Below are 15587 nucleotides of genomic sequence, written 5' to 3'. Positions count from 1 at the left end.
GTAGTGGTTAACAGAATCACGAAAGGAACAAGCTCTAACCAGAGACAACTATAACAACAGACTCCAGAGATTACCAGATGGTGAAAAGCAGATGTAAGAATCTTACTAACAGAAACCAAGACCACTCACCATGATCAGAACCCAGCACTCCCACCTCAGCCAGTCCTGGGTACCCCAACACAGCTGAAAAGCTAGACCCGGATTTAAAGGTATATCTCATGATGATGATAGAAGAAATCAAGAAGGACTTTAATAATTCACTTAAAGAAATACCGGAGAACACTGCTAAAGAGTTACAAGTCCTTAAAGAAAAATAGGAAAACACAACCAAACAGGTGATGGAAATGAACAAAACCATACTAGACCTAAAAAGGGAAGTAGACACAATAAAGAAAACCCAAAGTGAGGGAAAGATGGAGATAGAAAACCTAGGAAAGAAATCTGAAACCATAGATGCTAGCATCAGCAACAGAATACAAGAGATGGAAGAGAGAATCTCAGGTACAGAAGATTCCATAGAGAACATTGGCACAACAATCAAAGAAAATACAAAATGCAAAAAGATCCTAACTCAAAACATCAAGGAAATCCAGGACACAATGAGAAGACCAAACCTACGGATAATAGGAGTAGATGAGAATGAAGATTTTCAACTTAAAGGGACAGCAAATATCTTCAACAAAATTATAGAAGAAAACTTCCCAAACCTAAAGAATGACATGCCCATGAACATACAAAAAGCCTACAGAACTCCAAATATACTGGACCAGAAAAGAAATTTTTCCTGACACATAATAATCAGAACAACAAATGCACTAAATAAAGATAGAATACTAAAAGCAGTAAGGGAAAAAGGTCAAGTAACATATAAAGGCAGGCCTATCAGAATTACACCAGATTTTTCACCAGAGACTATGAAAGCCAGAAGATCCTGGACAGATGTTATACAGACACTAAGAGAACACAAATTCCAGCCCAGACTACTACACCCAGCCAAACTTTCAATTATCATAGATGTAGAAACCAAACTATTCCACAAGAAAACCAAATTCACACTTTATCTTTCCACTAATCCAGCCCTTCAAAGGATAATAACAGAAAAAAACCAATATAAGGACGGTAACCACGTCCTAGAAAAAGCAAGAAAGTAATCCTTCAACAAACCTAAAAAAGACATCCCCAAGAACAGAATGCCAACTTTAACAAAAAAATAATAGGAAGCAACAATTACTTTTCCTTAATATCTCTTAATATCAATGGACTCAACTCCCCAATAAAAAGACATAGACTAACAGACTGGCTACACAAACAGGACCCAACTTTCTGCTGCTTTCAGGAAACCTATCTCAGGGAAAAAGACAGACACTACCTCAGAATGAAAGGGTGGAAAAAATTTTCCAAGCAAATGGTCTGAAGAAACAAGCTGGAGTAGCAATTCTAATATCTAATAAAATCGACTTCCAACCCAAAGTCATCAAAAAAGACAAGGAGGGGCACTTCATACTCATCAAAGGTAAAATCTTCCAAGAGGAACTCTCAATTATGAATATCTATGCTCCAAATACAAGGGCAGCCACATTCATTAAAGAAACTAGCAAAGCTCAAAGCACACATTTCACCTCATACAATAATAGTGGGAGACTTCAACACACCACTTTAATCAATGGACAGATCATGGAAATAGAAACTAAAAAGGGACGCAGTGAATCTAACAGAAGTTATGAAACATATGTATCTAACAGATATCTACAAAACATTTTATCCTAAAACAAAAGGATATACCTTCTTCTCAGAACCTCATGGTACCTTCTCCAAAATTGATCATATAATTGGTTACAAAACAGGCCTCAACAGATACAAAAATATTGAAATTGTCCCATGCATCCTATCAGATCACCATGGACTAAGTCTGATCTTCAATAACAACATAAATAATAGAAATCCAACATTCACGTGGAAACTGAACAACATTCTTCTCAATGATATCTTGGTCAAGGAAGGAATAAAGAAAGAAATTAAGGACTTTTTGGAGTTTAATTAAAATGAAGCCACAACATACACAAACTTATGGGACACAATGAAAGCATTTCTAAGAGGAAAACACATAGCTCTGAGTGCTTCCAAAAAGAAACTAGAGAGAGCATACATTAGCAGCTTGAGAACACACCTAAAAAGCTCTAGAACAAAAGGAAGCCAATTCACCCAAGAGGAGAAGAGGGCAGGAAATAATCAAACTCAGGGGCGAAATTAAACAAGTGGAAACAAGAAGAACTAGTCAATGAATCAACCAAACAAGGAGCTGGTTCTTTGAGAAAATCAACAAGATAGGTAAACCCTTAGCCCGACTCACTAAAAGGCACAGGGACAGCATTCTAATTCGCAAAATCAGAAATGAAAAGGGAGACATAACAACAGATTCTGAAGAAATCCAAAACACAATCAGATCCTTCTATGAAAGGCTATATTCAACAAAACTGGAGAACCTGGATGAAATGGACAAGTTTCTAGACAGATATCAGTTACCAAAGTTAAATCAGGATCTGGTTAATGATCTAAACACTCCCATATCCCCTAAAGAAATAGAAGAAGTCATTAATATTCTCCCAACCAAAAAAAGCCCAGGACCACATGGGTTTAGTGCAGAGCTCTATCACACCCTCAAAGAAGATATAATTCCAGTTCTTCACAAACTATTCCACAAAATAGAAGCAGAATGTACTCTACCCAACTCATTCTATGATGCCACAATTACTCTGATACATAAACCACAGAAAGACCCAACAAGGATAGAGAACTTCAGACCAATTTCCCTTTTGAATATCGATGCAAAAATCCTCAATAAAATTCTTGCTAACCGAATACAAGAACACATCAAAACAATCATCCATCCTGACCAAGTAGGTTTCATTCCAGGGATGCAGGGATGGTTTACTATACGGAAATCCATCAACGTAATCCACTATATAAACAAACTCAAAACCACATGTACCTTCTGTTTCTATTTTGTGGAATAGTTTGACAATATCCAACACCCATTCATGATAAAAGTCTTGGAAAAATCAGGAATTCAAGGCCCATCCCTAAACATGATAAAAGCAATCTACAGCAAACCTGTAGCCAACATCAAAGTAAATGATGAGAAGCAGAAAGAAATCCCACTAAAATCAGGGACTAGACAAGGCTGCCCAATTTTCCCCTACCTATTCAACATTGTACTTGAAGTCCTAGCCAGAGCAATATGACAACAAAAGGAGATCAAGGGGATATAAATTGGAAAGGAATTTTCAAAATATCACTTTTTGCAGATGAAATGATAGTATATATAAGTGACCCTAAAAATTCCACCAGAGAACTCCTAAACCTGATAAACAGGTTCAATGAAGTATCTGGATATAAAATTAACTCAAACAAGTCAATGGCGTTTCTCTACACAAAATATAAACAGGCTGAAAAGGAAAGTAGGGAAACAACACCCTTCTCAATAGTCACAAATAATATGAAATACCTTGGAGTGATTCTAACTATGGAAGGAAAAGATCTCTATGATAAGAATTTCAAGTCTCTGAAGAAAGAAATTAAAGAAGATCTCAGAAGATGGAAAGTTCTCCCATGTTCATGGATTGGACGGATCAATATAATAAAAATGGCTATCTTGCCAAAAGCAATCTATAGATTCAATGCAATCCCCATCAAAATTCAACTCAATTCTTCAATGAATTAGAAAGGGTATTCTCCAAATTCATCTGGAATAACAAAAAACCTAGGGTAGCAAAAACTCTTCTCAAGGATAAAAGAACCTCTAGTGGAAACACAATGCCTGACCTAAAGGTGTACTACAGAGCAATTGTGATTAAAAATGCATGGTACTGGTATAGAGACAGACAAGTAGGCCAATGGAATAGAATTGAAGACCTAGAAATGAACCCACACACCTATGGTCACTTGATCTTGAAAAGGGAGCTAAAACCATCCAGTGGAAAAAAGACAGCATTTTCAACAAATGGTGCTGGCACAACTGGAGGTTATTATGCAGAAGAATGCGAATTGATCCATTCCTATATCCTTGTACTAAGATCAAATTTAAGTGGATCAAGGAACTCCACATAAAACCAGAGACAATGAAACTTATAGAGGAGATGGTTGGAAAAATTTCGAAGATATGGGCACAGGGGAAAAGTTCCTGAATAGAGCAGCAATGGCTAGTACTGTAAGATGGAGAATCAAAAAATGGGACCTCATAAAAATTCAAAGCTTCTGTAAGGCAAAAGACACCATCAATAAGACAAAAAGGCCACCAACAGTTTGGGAAAGGATCTTTACCTATCCTAAATCAGATAGGGAACTAATATCCAATATATATAAAGAACTCAAGAAGGTGGACTCCAGAAAATCAAGTAACCCCATTAAAAATGGGGCTCAGAGTTAAACAAAGTATTCTCACCTGAGGAATACCAAAAGGCCGAGAAGCACCTGAAAAAATGTTCAGCGTCCTTAATCATCAGAGAAATGCAAATCAAAACAACCCTGAGATTCCACCTCACAACAGTCAGAATGGCCAAGATCAAAAATTCAGGTGACAGCAGATGCTGGCAAAGATGTGGAGAAAGAAGAACACTCCTCCATTGTTGGTGGGATTGCAAGCTTGTACAACCATTCTGGAAATCAGTCTGGGGGTTCCTCAAAAAATTGGACATAGTATTACCGGAGGATCCCTCAATACCTCTCCTGGGCATATATCCAGAAGATGTCCCAACCGGTAAGAAGGACATATGCTCCACTATGTTCATAGCAGCCTTATTAATAATAGCCAGAAGCTGGAAAGAACCCAAATGTCCCTCAACAGAGGAATGGATACAGAAAATGTGGTACATTTACACAATGGAGTACTACTCAGCTATTAAAAACAATGAATTTATGAAATTCTAGGCCAATGGATGGACCTGCAGGGCATCATCCTGAGTGAGGTTACTCAAGTCACAAAAGAATTCACATGATATGTACTCACTGATAAGTGGATATTAGCCCAGAAACTTAGAAGACCCAAGATATAAGATACAATTTGGAAAACACATGAAACTCAAGAAGAATGAAGACCAAAGTGTGGTCACTTTGCCCCTTCTTAAAATTGGGAACAAAACACCCATGGAAGAAGTTACAGAGACAAAGTTTGGAGCTGAGACGAAAGGATGGACCATCAAGAGATTGCCATATCTGGGGATCCATCCCATAATCAATCTCCAAACGCTGACACCATTGCATACACTAGGAAGATTTTACTGAAAGTACCCTGATATAGCTGTCTCATGTGAGACTCTGCTGTGGCCTAGCAAACACAGAAGTGGATGCTCATGCTCAGCTATTGGATGGATCACAGGGCCCCCAATGGAGGACCTGGAGGAAGTACCCAGGGAGTTGGGAGGATCTGCAACCCTATAGGTAGAACAACAGTATGAACTAACCAGTACTCCTCAAAAGCTTGTGTCTCTAACTTCATATGTATCACAAGATGGCCTGGTCGGCCATCAGTGGAAAGAGAGGCCCATTGGTTGTGCAGACTTCATATGCCTCAGTACAGGGAACGCCAGGGCCAAAAGGTGGGAATGGGTGGTGGGCGAGTGGGTGTGGGAGGGTTTGGGGGACTTTTGGGATATCATTGGAAATGTAAATGAAATAAATACCCAATAATGAAATAAATAAAATAAAAAAGGCTGAGTAAGCCATAGGGAGCAAGTCAATAAGCAGTATTCCTACATGTTCTCTGCTTTTATTTCTGACTCCAGGTTCCTGCCTTGACTTCCTAACCCTATGTCCCTTTTGTGATAGACTGTGACTGGGACATGTAAGCCAGATAAGCATTTTCCCACCCATGTTGCTTTTGGTCAGAATGTGTTATCATAGCAATAGGAAGCAAACTAGGACACACAGAAGGATAGGTCAGTCTGTGGTGGTTAATGAATTTACTATGTTTTCATGTACTTATTGGCCAGCTATAGCTCTACCTTGGTGAAATGTTATCTTGTGTTTTGCTCAGTTCTAAATTTTTAACTGTTGACTTTTTGACAATTCCTTGGATGGGATGTAGTTTGCACATATCATCTTTCAGTCTACAATTTGTCTTTATCAATCTTTAACACTGTTTCCAAGGGCAAAAGTCCCAAAATTTACTTCAATTATACTTACATGTGCATGTGTGCACATGCATTTATTTACGTGGAAATGCATGGACATAAAAGACAACTTGTGGGAATCATTCCTCTCCTTTTACTACATAGGTCCTGGAGATTGAATTCAGGTCATCAGGCTTGATAGCAAGCTCCTAACCCATATAACTGGCCTGGCCTAGGCTAAGAACTCTCTGCTCAGCACTACAGCCTAAGAATGTCTCTTTTTTCTAATAGTTTTACAGTTTTAATTAATGTTTATGACTCAGTCAATTTTTATATATAAGGTATGAGGTTTGGATGCTCAGTTTCCCAGAACCATTGATAAAAAGTCCTGAATTGCTTTTGCACCTTTGTAAAAAAATTCGGTAGAGCATATGTATGTTCTGGATACTTCTTTCTGTTCTATCGACCTGTGTCCTTCCATCTCCCATTGCCATACTATTTTTATTGCTGTTGCTACTTAGCAACGTTTAATGTCATGGTCAGTGATTGCTTCTACTTTGCTTCTGTTAGGATTTTTCTTTCTGTTTTTCTTATTTTTTCCCAAAGAATAAAGAAAATCATCATTCAGATCACAAAATGATCTTACTCTGTTAAAATAATGCCTGGGTATGTGGTGGTGGAGCATTTGCCTAGGATACATTAGGTCCTGGCTCAGGAGAACAAAAACCCATTCTAGAATCTCAAAACAAACTTCTGAAAACAAAGCTAAGAAAACAAGTGCATTGTTCACATTTGGGAGGGGGGGTGGATTTTTAAGTGCATATTGTCATGGGAGAAGGAATTTAGAGGTTGAGACACTAACTAATCAACTACAGTGAGCTTTTGATTTTAACTGACTTTAGGAGAAAGCCCTGAAATCATTCTCTTTATTAACTAGAGCTTTGAGTTGAATTATTTAGAGAGAAAAAAATCAGAACATTGGGGAAGATGTTATACATCTCTCTAGATCTTGACTTAATTTTTTTTTTACTTTCCAATTGAAATACATTATTAACTATATAAAACAGTTTTATTGCTATATTGAGTTGATAGCTAATACTCACATGCACATTTTTCTAAGTTAGATTTGCAAAGAGAAAAATTTGCTTAAGAGTGTTGGAGGATTTTTTTGTATGCTTTTTTTTATTTTCGTGTTTGGGCTTCCTTCAGTGATTTTGAGTTTATTAATAAGTAATGGTAGCTTTTATACTCTCATGGTTCTGAACCCTAACATTTGACAGTTTGTTGTTGTCTTCTCAGGGCAATTTAAAATAGTTTCTGAATGACTTCTCTATAAAAGTATAAGAGAAAAAAGAAAATGAATTTCTAAATCAAATATGATATTAAGGCAGGAGAAAAAACCCACAGTCCTCTTGGAATAGAAGGAAACTAGTCCATAATATAATCAGATAGGTATATCTAAGACAAATGATTTTTAGATTATTCTATGTCAGAAATTAATTAGATGCTGTCATTCAGTGTCTCAGACCTATAATCCCAGTATTATTAGGCCAAGGCCAGAAGGATCCCAGATTCCAGACCAGTCTAGAGACACAGGAAGACTTCATCTTCAAAGTATGAAAAGTATAAAAAGTATTGTTAGGACAGTAAGATGGCTTAGTGGGTAGAGGTGCTTGCCACCATGCTTGTTGTTTTTGCAGTGGTAAATCTTGGGTATTGAATAAGGGCCCAGTGATTGTCAGTAAAGTGCTATATCACTGAGCTACATCTAGCCCCTGGAATGCTAAGTATTATCTGGTTTTTCTTCAGTTCTTACATTTCTATAACTGGATGGCATAGAAGGGATTCTCTAGAACTGTCTTCTCATATATGCTGAACTTTTAAGGAATCCAGTCTGTTACTTGACCCATCTTTTCCTTTCAAGATCATAGCAATCATTTTGCCAAAATGTCAATAGCACTTGTCAAAAGCAAAAGTGACTATTCAACTCCAATGAGTTAAACAAGGGAAGAGTATTTCCTTTTCTGCAGCAAGGCACCAAAGAATATGAGAACTGGTGCTGGGGAGACAGCATAGTTAGTAAAGTGCTTATGACATGAAAATGAGGATGTTGTGCAAACCCTCAGAAGCCTGCCTGCCTATAATCCTGGTGCTGGGGAGGATCTCTGGGGTTTTCTGACCAGCCATTCTTGCTAATTGGTGAGCGCTAGGTTCAGTGAAAGTCCATATTGTAAAAAATAAACTGGAGACATAAATGGGAGAAGGGCTCCACACCCCTGTTTGAGAGGTATTGACAATTACTGGCTGCTAGGGAGAAGTTAATCCATTTTCTTCAGGGATGTGGTCTCTCCTTGGAGGTGGATGGATGTGATCAAAATGCATTGTATACATGTATGAAATTCTCTTTTTAAAAAAGATATATTTATTGATTATGAATACAATGTTCTGCCTGAGTGTATGCCTGCAGGCCAGAAGAGGTCACAAGATTTTGTTATATATGGTTATGAGCCATCATGTGGTTGCTGGGAACTGAACTCAGAACCTCTGGAAGAGCAGACAGTGCTCCTAACTGCTGAGCCATCTCTCCAGTTGAAATTCTCAAAGAATACATAGATAAATCAAAATTTTAAAATAAGTTGGAAAAGCCATTGAAGACATCTTATACTAACCTAATTTATAATTTGTAATCTAATTTATACATACACACATATATCACATATACATTACATGTACATTACATATACATTATGTGTGCATGTGCATATGCATATACATAGGCATACACACACACACACACACACACACATGTACATTGTATACATATACTCTCCAATGCACAGCAAAAGAAGATAATGAAGAAGAGAAGGAAATACAGACAGGAAGGAAGGAAGGAAGGAAGGAAGGAAGGAAGGAAGGAAGGAAGGAAGGAAGGAAGGAAGGAAGAAAAGGATGTAGGCCTGATGCTGAGGCCCAGAGTTTGGGTTTGCATCCTAGATTAATCATTGTAACATCGGAAAATTATTCTGACTTTCCTTTGGAATTCTCATTTATAAAATGATGCTATACATGTAATTTTTCTCTGAGATTAAGAAAGCTGAGTGCTTCTTGAATGCCTGGAACAGGAATTGAAGTTTTATTAGCCATTATAGCAAAAGAAATACTTGTACCTGCAGAGATGAGGTTCTAGCTCACTGTGACCTACCTAGTCAGCAGTCAAGTTCACACCACAACCTATGTATGAGAGTATTAACTCTTATAGTATCTTCTCAAACGTAATTTTCTATGCATGTAGAAAATGCTCCTCAATCCAGCTGGGTCTGCCTCTTGTCTCTAACATACCCAGAATCACATTTCTCTTTCTACAAGATAATGTCTTATAGAAGATTCTAAGTGGGGATCCTTGAGTTCCTATGTCCTTTAGTCATATGCTATTTGTTACACTTAGTTGCCAAAAAGGAAATCTTTAAAAAGAAGGTATATTTAATTTCACAAGTGATTGACTGACTGGTCGAGAATAAGACCACTACCACAATATAAAGCCACATTTGCAAGCCTTAATTACATATTGGCCAGGTGAATGGGCTCTGGCCAGGTCCATCTCTGGGTTTCCAGAAAATGGCCCTGAGTCATGTTTTACAGGGACTTAAAAAAAGCACAACCGAATTTCTTATCGCGTCCAATCAGTGGCAAGCATACACCCTAAGGCAATTCTTGCCTGTGTACCTTCTGCCTACATCCAGAGAAGGACAATTATACATCCTGACATATTTCCTGTTTGTTGTGCCCAGATTTCAGGGTCCCCAAAGACCACCAGGTGCCTGAATCTGTATACAAAAGCAGAGTCTTTATTCAAGCTTAAGCTCTGCCCCTAAGTCTCCTCCAATGCAGCAGATTCATGCTGAGAGCTTCAACCCCAAGTAGACAGGGCTCTTATACTAATTTGAGAGGCGAATGGGGGTCTCCAGCCTGGCAGTCACCTTATTTGGCAAGCAGTATCCTGATGCACAGGGATTAGATTCAGACAGTTTGAGCAATTTATAGATAATCTCTGGAATTTTAGGCACCTTTCCTCTATTCCCTGATTGGCTCCAGCCCAGGGCAGTTTTCCCCTGGTATTTCTATTAATTAGAGTTCAAAGTGGGAACAAGCAGGCTCAAGCTGAAGTCAGCTTACAATTCAGTTTTTCCTGCAGCCCGTGTTCCTCACTGTTCACATTCCTCCTGCTTATATGTGATCAAGCATACCCTAACTTGTTTAGGGGAGTGGAAAACACAAATAGCCTCCAGCACTTAACTTTTGTTTCTCAAACCCTTGCTACACACTATATGTGAAATAAGACTTATTAAGAAATAAATCCCACATTCATGTAGCTCAGGGGAACACTGTTAAAAGTGATTTTCAGTCAAGGAAGGAAAATTAGAAAGTTCATACATGTTGAAGAAAAACTATTCTAACCAATAATGTACTGAGTAGAGATAAATCTATAAAAGTATTTAATCAAATGTAGGAAGCTAAGATGATATAAAATATTCATTGTATTACTTTTAATATTTTTAATAGAAAAGGATATCATTGGACATACCTGTAATACTAGCAGTTGATCGCCTCAGGCAGCATCTCAGGTTTGGTTCAGCCTAGGTTACATACTCTGTGCCAGAAAACCAAATCAGAAAAGTTTCAAAAAATATATTTGGGAAAAGAGAAAAAAAATAACACAAGTAATTGAGGGTATAGGATCTGCTTCTTTTTTATTATTATAATTATAATAATTATTAATTTTAATTAAAAATCATTTATTCATGTGTGTGGGTATTTTGCCTACATTTGTATTTGTGCACCATATGCCCAAGGAGGTCAGAAGAAGGCTTCAAATCTGAACTGGGGTTACAGATGGTTGTGAGTTGGCATGTGTGTGCTGGGAATCAAAATCTGATTCTCTGTAAGAACAACCAGTGCTCTGAACCCATAGAGTTATCTCTTTAGCTCTTATTATCATTTTTAATTGGAAGCCTAATTCAGTTCTTTTTAAGAACAAAATCAGTGCTAGTAGACAGCCACAATCCCAGATACTCTCTCAGTTCTAAATAAGGTCCTACAAAGAAGCTTTTCCTATTCTCAACTTAGAGATGCTAAAGGGAAGGGCCTCTAGAGAAGAGAAAGTGCTTCTGGGTGAAATGGTACAAATATGGCCAAACCTGAATGGAAATGGCATCAAATGCTTGTTTTCTGTTCTATTCTTTATATTGCTAAGTTTATGCCTTTAGACCCTGGTTCTGCTTTGTTTCCAATAATTCATGTTTATATTCTATGTAAAGAGGTCTATGCCACTCTAAAGTATGTGCACACTCTTGAATGTGTATGAGGAGAGAATAGGTGACAACATCCAATCATCTTCATTTAAAAATAAACCACCTTTATGTTTGACTCAATAGGTTTTTTTTGTTGTTGTTGAATCTGTGCCAAGTCCTGTCATCCTTATTTTTAGTAATTAAGAAGTCTAACATCAAACATAAAGATATCAAAAGACGACTTATAAAACATGTTAAGTAAACAGATGGCTATCTAGAAATTATGGACATGAAGCTGTGGCTCATTTGTTGAGTGAATCGATCCAATAGAAACCTTGTGCAATTTTTTTTTTGTTTCTCTTTGTACTGTTTAGGGTAGCCCACCAGAGATGACCAATCTGACACAGTTTATAGTCATCTGCAAGTCTTTCTTCCAGTCAGCTGGGACCATACTCAAATGTTCCAGAACCTAGGCATGATTCCAACTATCCAGAACATCAGAACATGGGTTTTTAAAAGGCAGCCTCAGGGGCCTTCATAGAAGTAAACAGTTTGAAGCAAGCAGTTTCACATAAGCTGAGACAAGAAGTTAGCTGGAGGGGTTCCACATAAACAGACAGTTTAACAGAAGCTAAAATAAGCTAGTCAGGACATCCTGACCTTCCTAGAATAGAGATGGGATTCTCCATCAAGGAGATCAAATTCTAGTTAAACTTAAAATGACCTCAGCAAGAATACAAGATAGAGGAACCACTTCACTGTCTTGTCCTGTCACAATACTACTGCTGATTTCAAGGGCAAAGATCTTCATGATTGTGTTCTAGGTACTATATCTGGCCTTGGAAATACTAGTAGAAATCAATGGGTAAGTATGTAAAATGATTTAAAGATAGGGTGAACTTCATGACGTCTGCAGATAATCTATGCAGGAACAGAACATTCTACTTCTAGCAGCCAGGAGGAACTTCAAGAAGAGATGGCGTTTTGACAATCTTTTATTTATTTCTTATATTCTTCTGGGCTCAAGTTATTTTAAAGAAATTATAAATACTAGAAACTCAAGAGCTTTGATTTTGCAATATCTTACTTAGAATAATTTTTAAAAGACAAAACAAAAACATATGGCTCACGGGATATTTTGTTCTTGTGACTCTGCAGAAAGCATGCTCATCAAGTTTATGACTTTCTTTGTTGACAAATCTAAGGTGAAGTCTCAAGGCTCATTTTCACTTGGGTTATCATTGGCATTTAAACTAGTTAATCATGCCCTCATTCAAATGCTTTCTTTCCAGTTTCCATGACACTAAATCTTCCTGTTTTCTTCCTGTCTTGCAGACAGTCCTTTTTGGTCTTCTTTGCTAATTCTATACCATCTCCCTGAATTGTAACATGGGGATATTTTAAACTTTAAATTTCTGTCTTGGATTTCTTTACTGTACCATCATTCAATCCAGTATTAGATTGCCTAAACACTAGACCTCAGCTGTTATATGTCATATTTTGATATCTAGCTTTAAACTCTTCTTTAGACTTCAGACTTACACCATCACCTACTAATCATCATTTCTCTGTGCTTTTTATCAAACTTAACATGGCAAAATAGAGCTCTGGATTGACTTTGGGGCTCTGTTTCATATCCTAGTATGTAAAACTCCTCATGTCCATTTTCCCAGGCCAAAATATTTGTAGTTATTGACCATGTACCCCATTTTTTCTGTACCCCTTATCTAATCTAGCCACAATCACTTTATGATCTACATTTCCATTGTCATTACTTCCAGCCATCTACTTTGGTCCACCATCACCTTTTGCTTAGACTGCCACAATATACCCAGTGTAGTACTTTTGTAGTTCTGTTGCCTATACCTAATATAGGGAGTAGGGGTGGGGGAACATATGTTTATTTTGGCTCACAGCTTCTGAAGTCTATCTAGTGGAGCTCATAGCTTTATATTTATTTATGGAGAGGTGGGATATATTATATATGCTGTGACACATGTCTAGAGGTCAGAGAACAGGAGACTTATGGATTGCACTCAAATTCTCAGGTTTGATGGCAAGCACCTTTACCCCCATACCCCCAAGTCATTTCAGCAGCCTGTATTTATGACCTCCACCTCATGTGTTCAGTTAATGCTCCATTGGCCCATAAGCTAGATTTATGCGGTGTCTGGCAAGGTAAGGCCAAAAAAGAAGGTAAGGTAACATGGAAATCTAAAGTGCAGGAGCAAATGGTGGGAGAAAACACTGTTGGTAAGGGCAGATTGCTATTTGGGATACTTGAAGGTGGCAGGTGGGAGGGTGTGAAGATTGTGACAGAAGGAAGATTCTTGGTCAGAGGAGGCTTTGCCTGTCTGTAATGTGTAACACTTGAGTATCTTTAGGTTTCTCTACACAGGAATCTACAGGGAAGTTAAAGCTGTTAGCTCCTACACCAGAGAGACAAATGAACCCATAATTCGAGGAGAGGTAGTTAGAATCTGAGTGTGGATACTGCTAACTGATTGTAGTCACTCTTGGTTCCTTTGTGGTATGGGTTTTTACCATATTCTGTGCAATGTCTTTTCAACATCCTCATTCTATGTTTCCTAGCACCTATGATATGCCCACACATGCATGACATGACACAGCTTCTAAGGGTTACATTGCTGCTAAGATCACTGTTTTCTCTACCCAAGTTCTTGTCCTCCTTTTGAATTCTTTATTATGACATGGTCTCACTCTGCAGCCTAGGTTGATCTGGAATTTGCCATGTAGATCAGGCTGGTCTCTAACTGTAGTCTCGCAAATGCTGGTATTACATATGTGACTTACCATGCCCAGCTTCTCTTAGTTTCTTCAACTTATTTCTGTGGCATTTGCCTCAGAGAGTCATATATTGCCAAACTTTGCCATCATGCAAGTCACTTTCAGGATTAAAAATAAAGCATCTACAGTCCAACAAATCAATTATATAATTAATAACTCTGTCAGTTGAAACCCCAGTAAAACTAAACATTTAAAGTGGAAACTAGATCCACTTTACAAGAGTTGAAGATCATAGTAAGAAAAAGGGTAAACCAAAATGGTGTCTTTACACTGGATGCTATGAGTCAAGACCTGTTTTCTGTTGTTCTGGTTAGAGAAATATGTCAGAAGCCCAAAATTAATTCAGCATTATACTATTGAACTAAGATTTTACTCTCCCTTCATAGAAAGGGAGAAGATAGAATGTAAGCCTCTGCCATCATACTTGGAAATAGGACCTAAATGTTTGTGTGCAGGGATTTTTTAAAAATAATTTTTAAAATATATTTTTATTCTTTGAGAATTTCATACAAATGAACTTTCTAATTAATGGACTTATTTATTAATTCACTTTACATCCCAATTGCTGATCCCCCTTCTTGTTCTTCCTTACACTGTCCTCCCCTCCTCCCCTCTCCCTGAATCTTTTTGGTGTCATATCTAAAAAGCTATTGTTAAATCTAAGGGTGTAACTGGCTTCTAGACTATGACAGATAGCTGAGATTTGCCCAAAGCCATATCCCTGGAGTCTACATAACTCAGCACCAAGTGAGTTCTCATATGATATTTATAGGAAAGATGACAATGCGGTAGGGCATTACTTGATTCTTGAGGAAAGTGAGCTTTATGTGGAACCTGTCCAGGGATATTACTGAATGGGCCTCAAGGTGCAAACTGAGAAAATTATCTGACCAAAGGGGAGGATACATGTGGATACTTTATGAAGTTATATGGGTCAAGTCAACAAGTGAAGCCTTCTAACAATCAAGGGCTTTTAGATTGTGGAAACCAGGATACATGCAGACTTGTATGAACCATTAGGAGAACTCTTTAGGGGATGGAGGTTGACTATGACTTAATCTTTATAATATATTATCAAGAATATGGCCTGGTTCATTGACTATTCTGGAAGCTTGCTGAAAGAGACTATCAAGGTATTTCAATATATGACTTTCCACATTATGGACCTTTTTAGATATTCTATTCCAGTGAACCTTCCTTTCAAGCTTGAACTTGACTTCTTTTTTGACTAGACTTTCCCATCTATTCCTATTCCTGTCTATTTGTCCTCACACTCAGAACTGCTATCTATTGCTCTTCACACTCAGAAGTGTACTTCTCATGGTCTTGCTGGGAATATCTTCCTATCTCTTCTTTGCCTGATTTACCTCATCCTCCAATCCCC

The 15587-nt window shown here is 37.7% G+C and overlaps 1 protein-coding gene and 1 long non-coding RNA gene across 3 annotated transcripts in view; one reads left to right on the top strand and one right to left on the bottom strand.

The window, feature by feature from the left end:
- The window catches only part of Efhc2 (EF-hand domain (C-terminal) containing 2), a 188001-nt gene that overhangs the window by 22213 nt on the left and 150201 nt on the right, over positions 1-15587 (top strand). The gene's annotated exons all lie outside the window — the stretch shown is intronic.
- Positions 1-15587, bottom strand: part of Gm35105 — a 203063-nt gene that overhangs the window by 156792 nt on the left and 30684 nt on the right. Inside the window, exon 2 of the long non-coding RNA XR_001782853.2 lies at positions 10690-10755. This is a non-coding gene — a long non-coding RNA (predicted gene, 35105). The remainder of the gene's footprint in view (positions 1-10689; positions 10756-15587) is intronic.

This window comes from Mus musculus, chromosome X, assembly GCF_000001635.26.
Source record: "Mus musculus strain C57BL/6J chromosome X, GRCm38.p6 C57BL/6J".
In the NCBI taxonomy this organism is placed as follows: Eukaryota; Metazoa; Chordata; class Mammalia; order Rodentia; family Muridae; genus Mus; species Mus musculus.
This window is presented reverse-complemented; position numbering and strand designations above follow the sequence as displayed.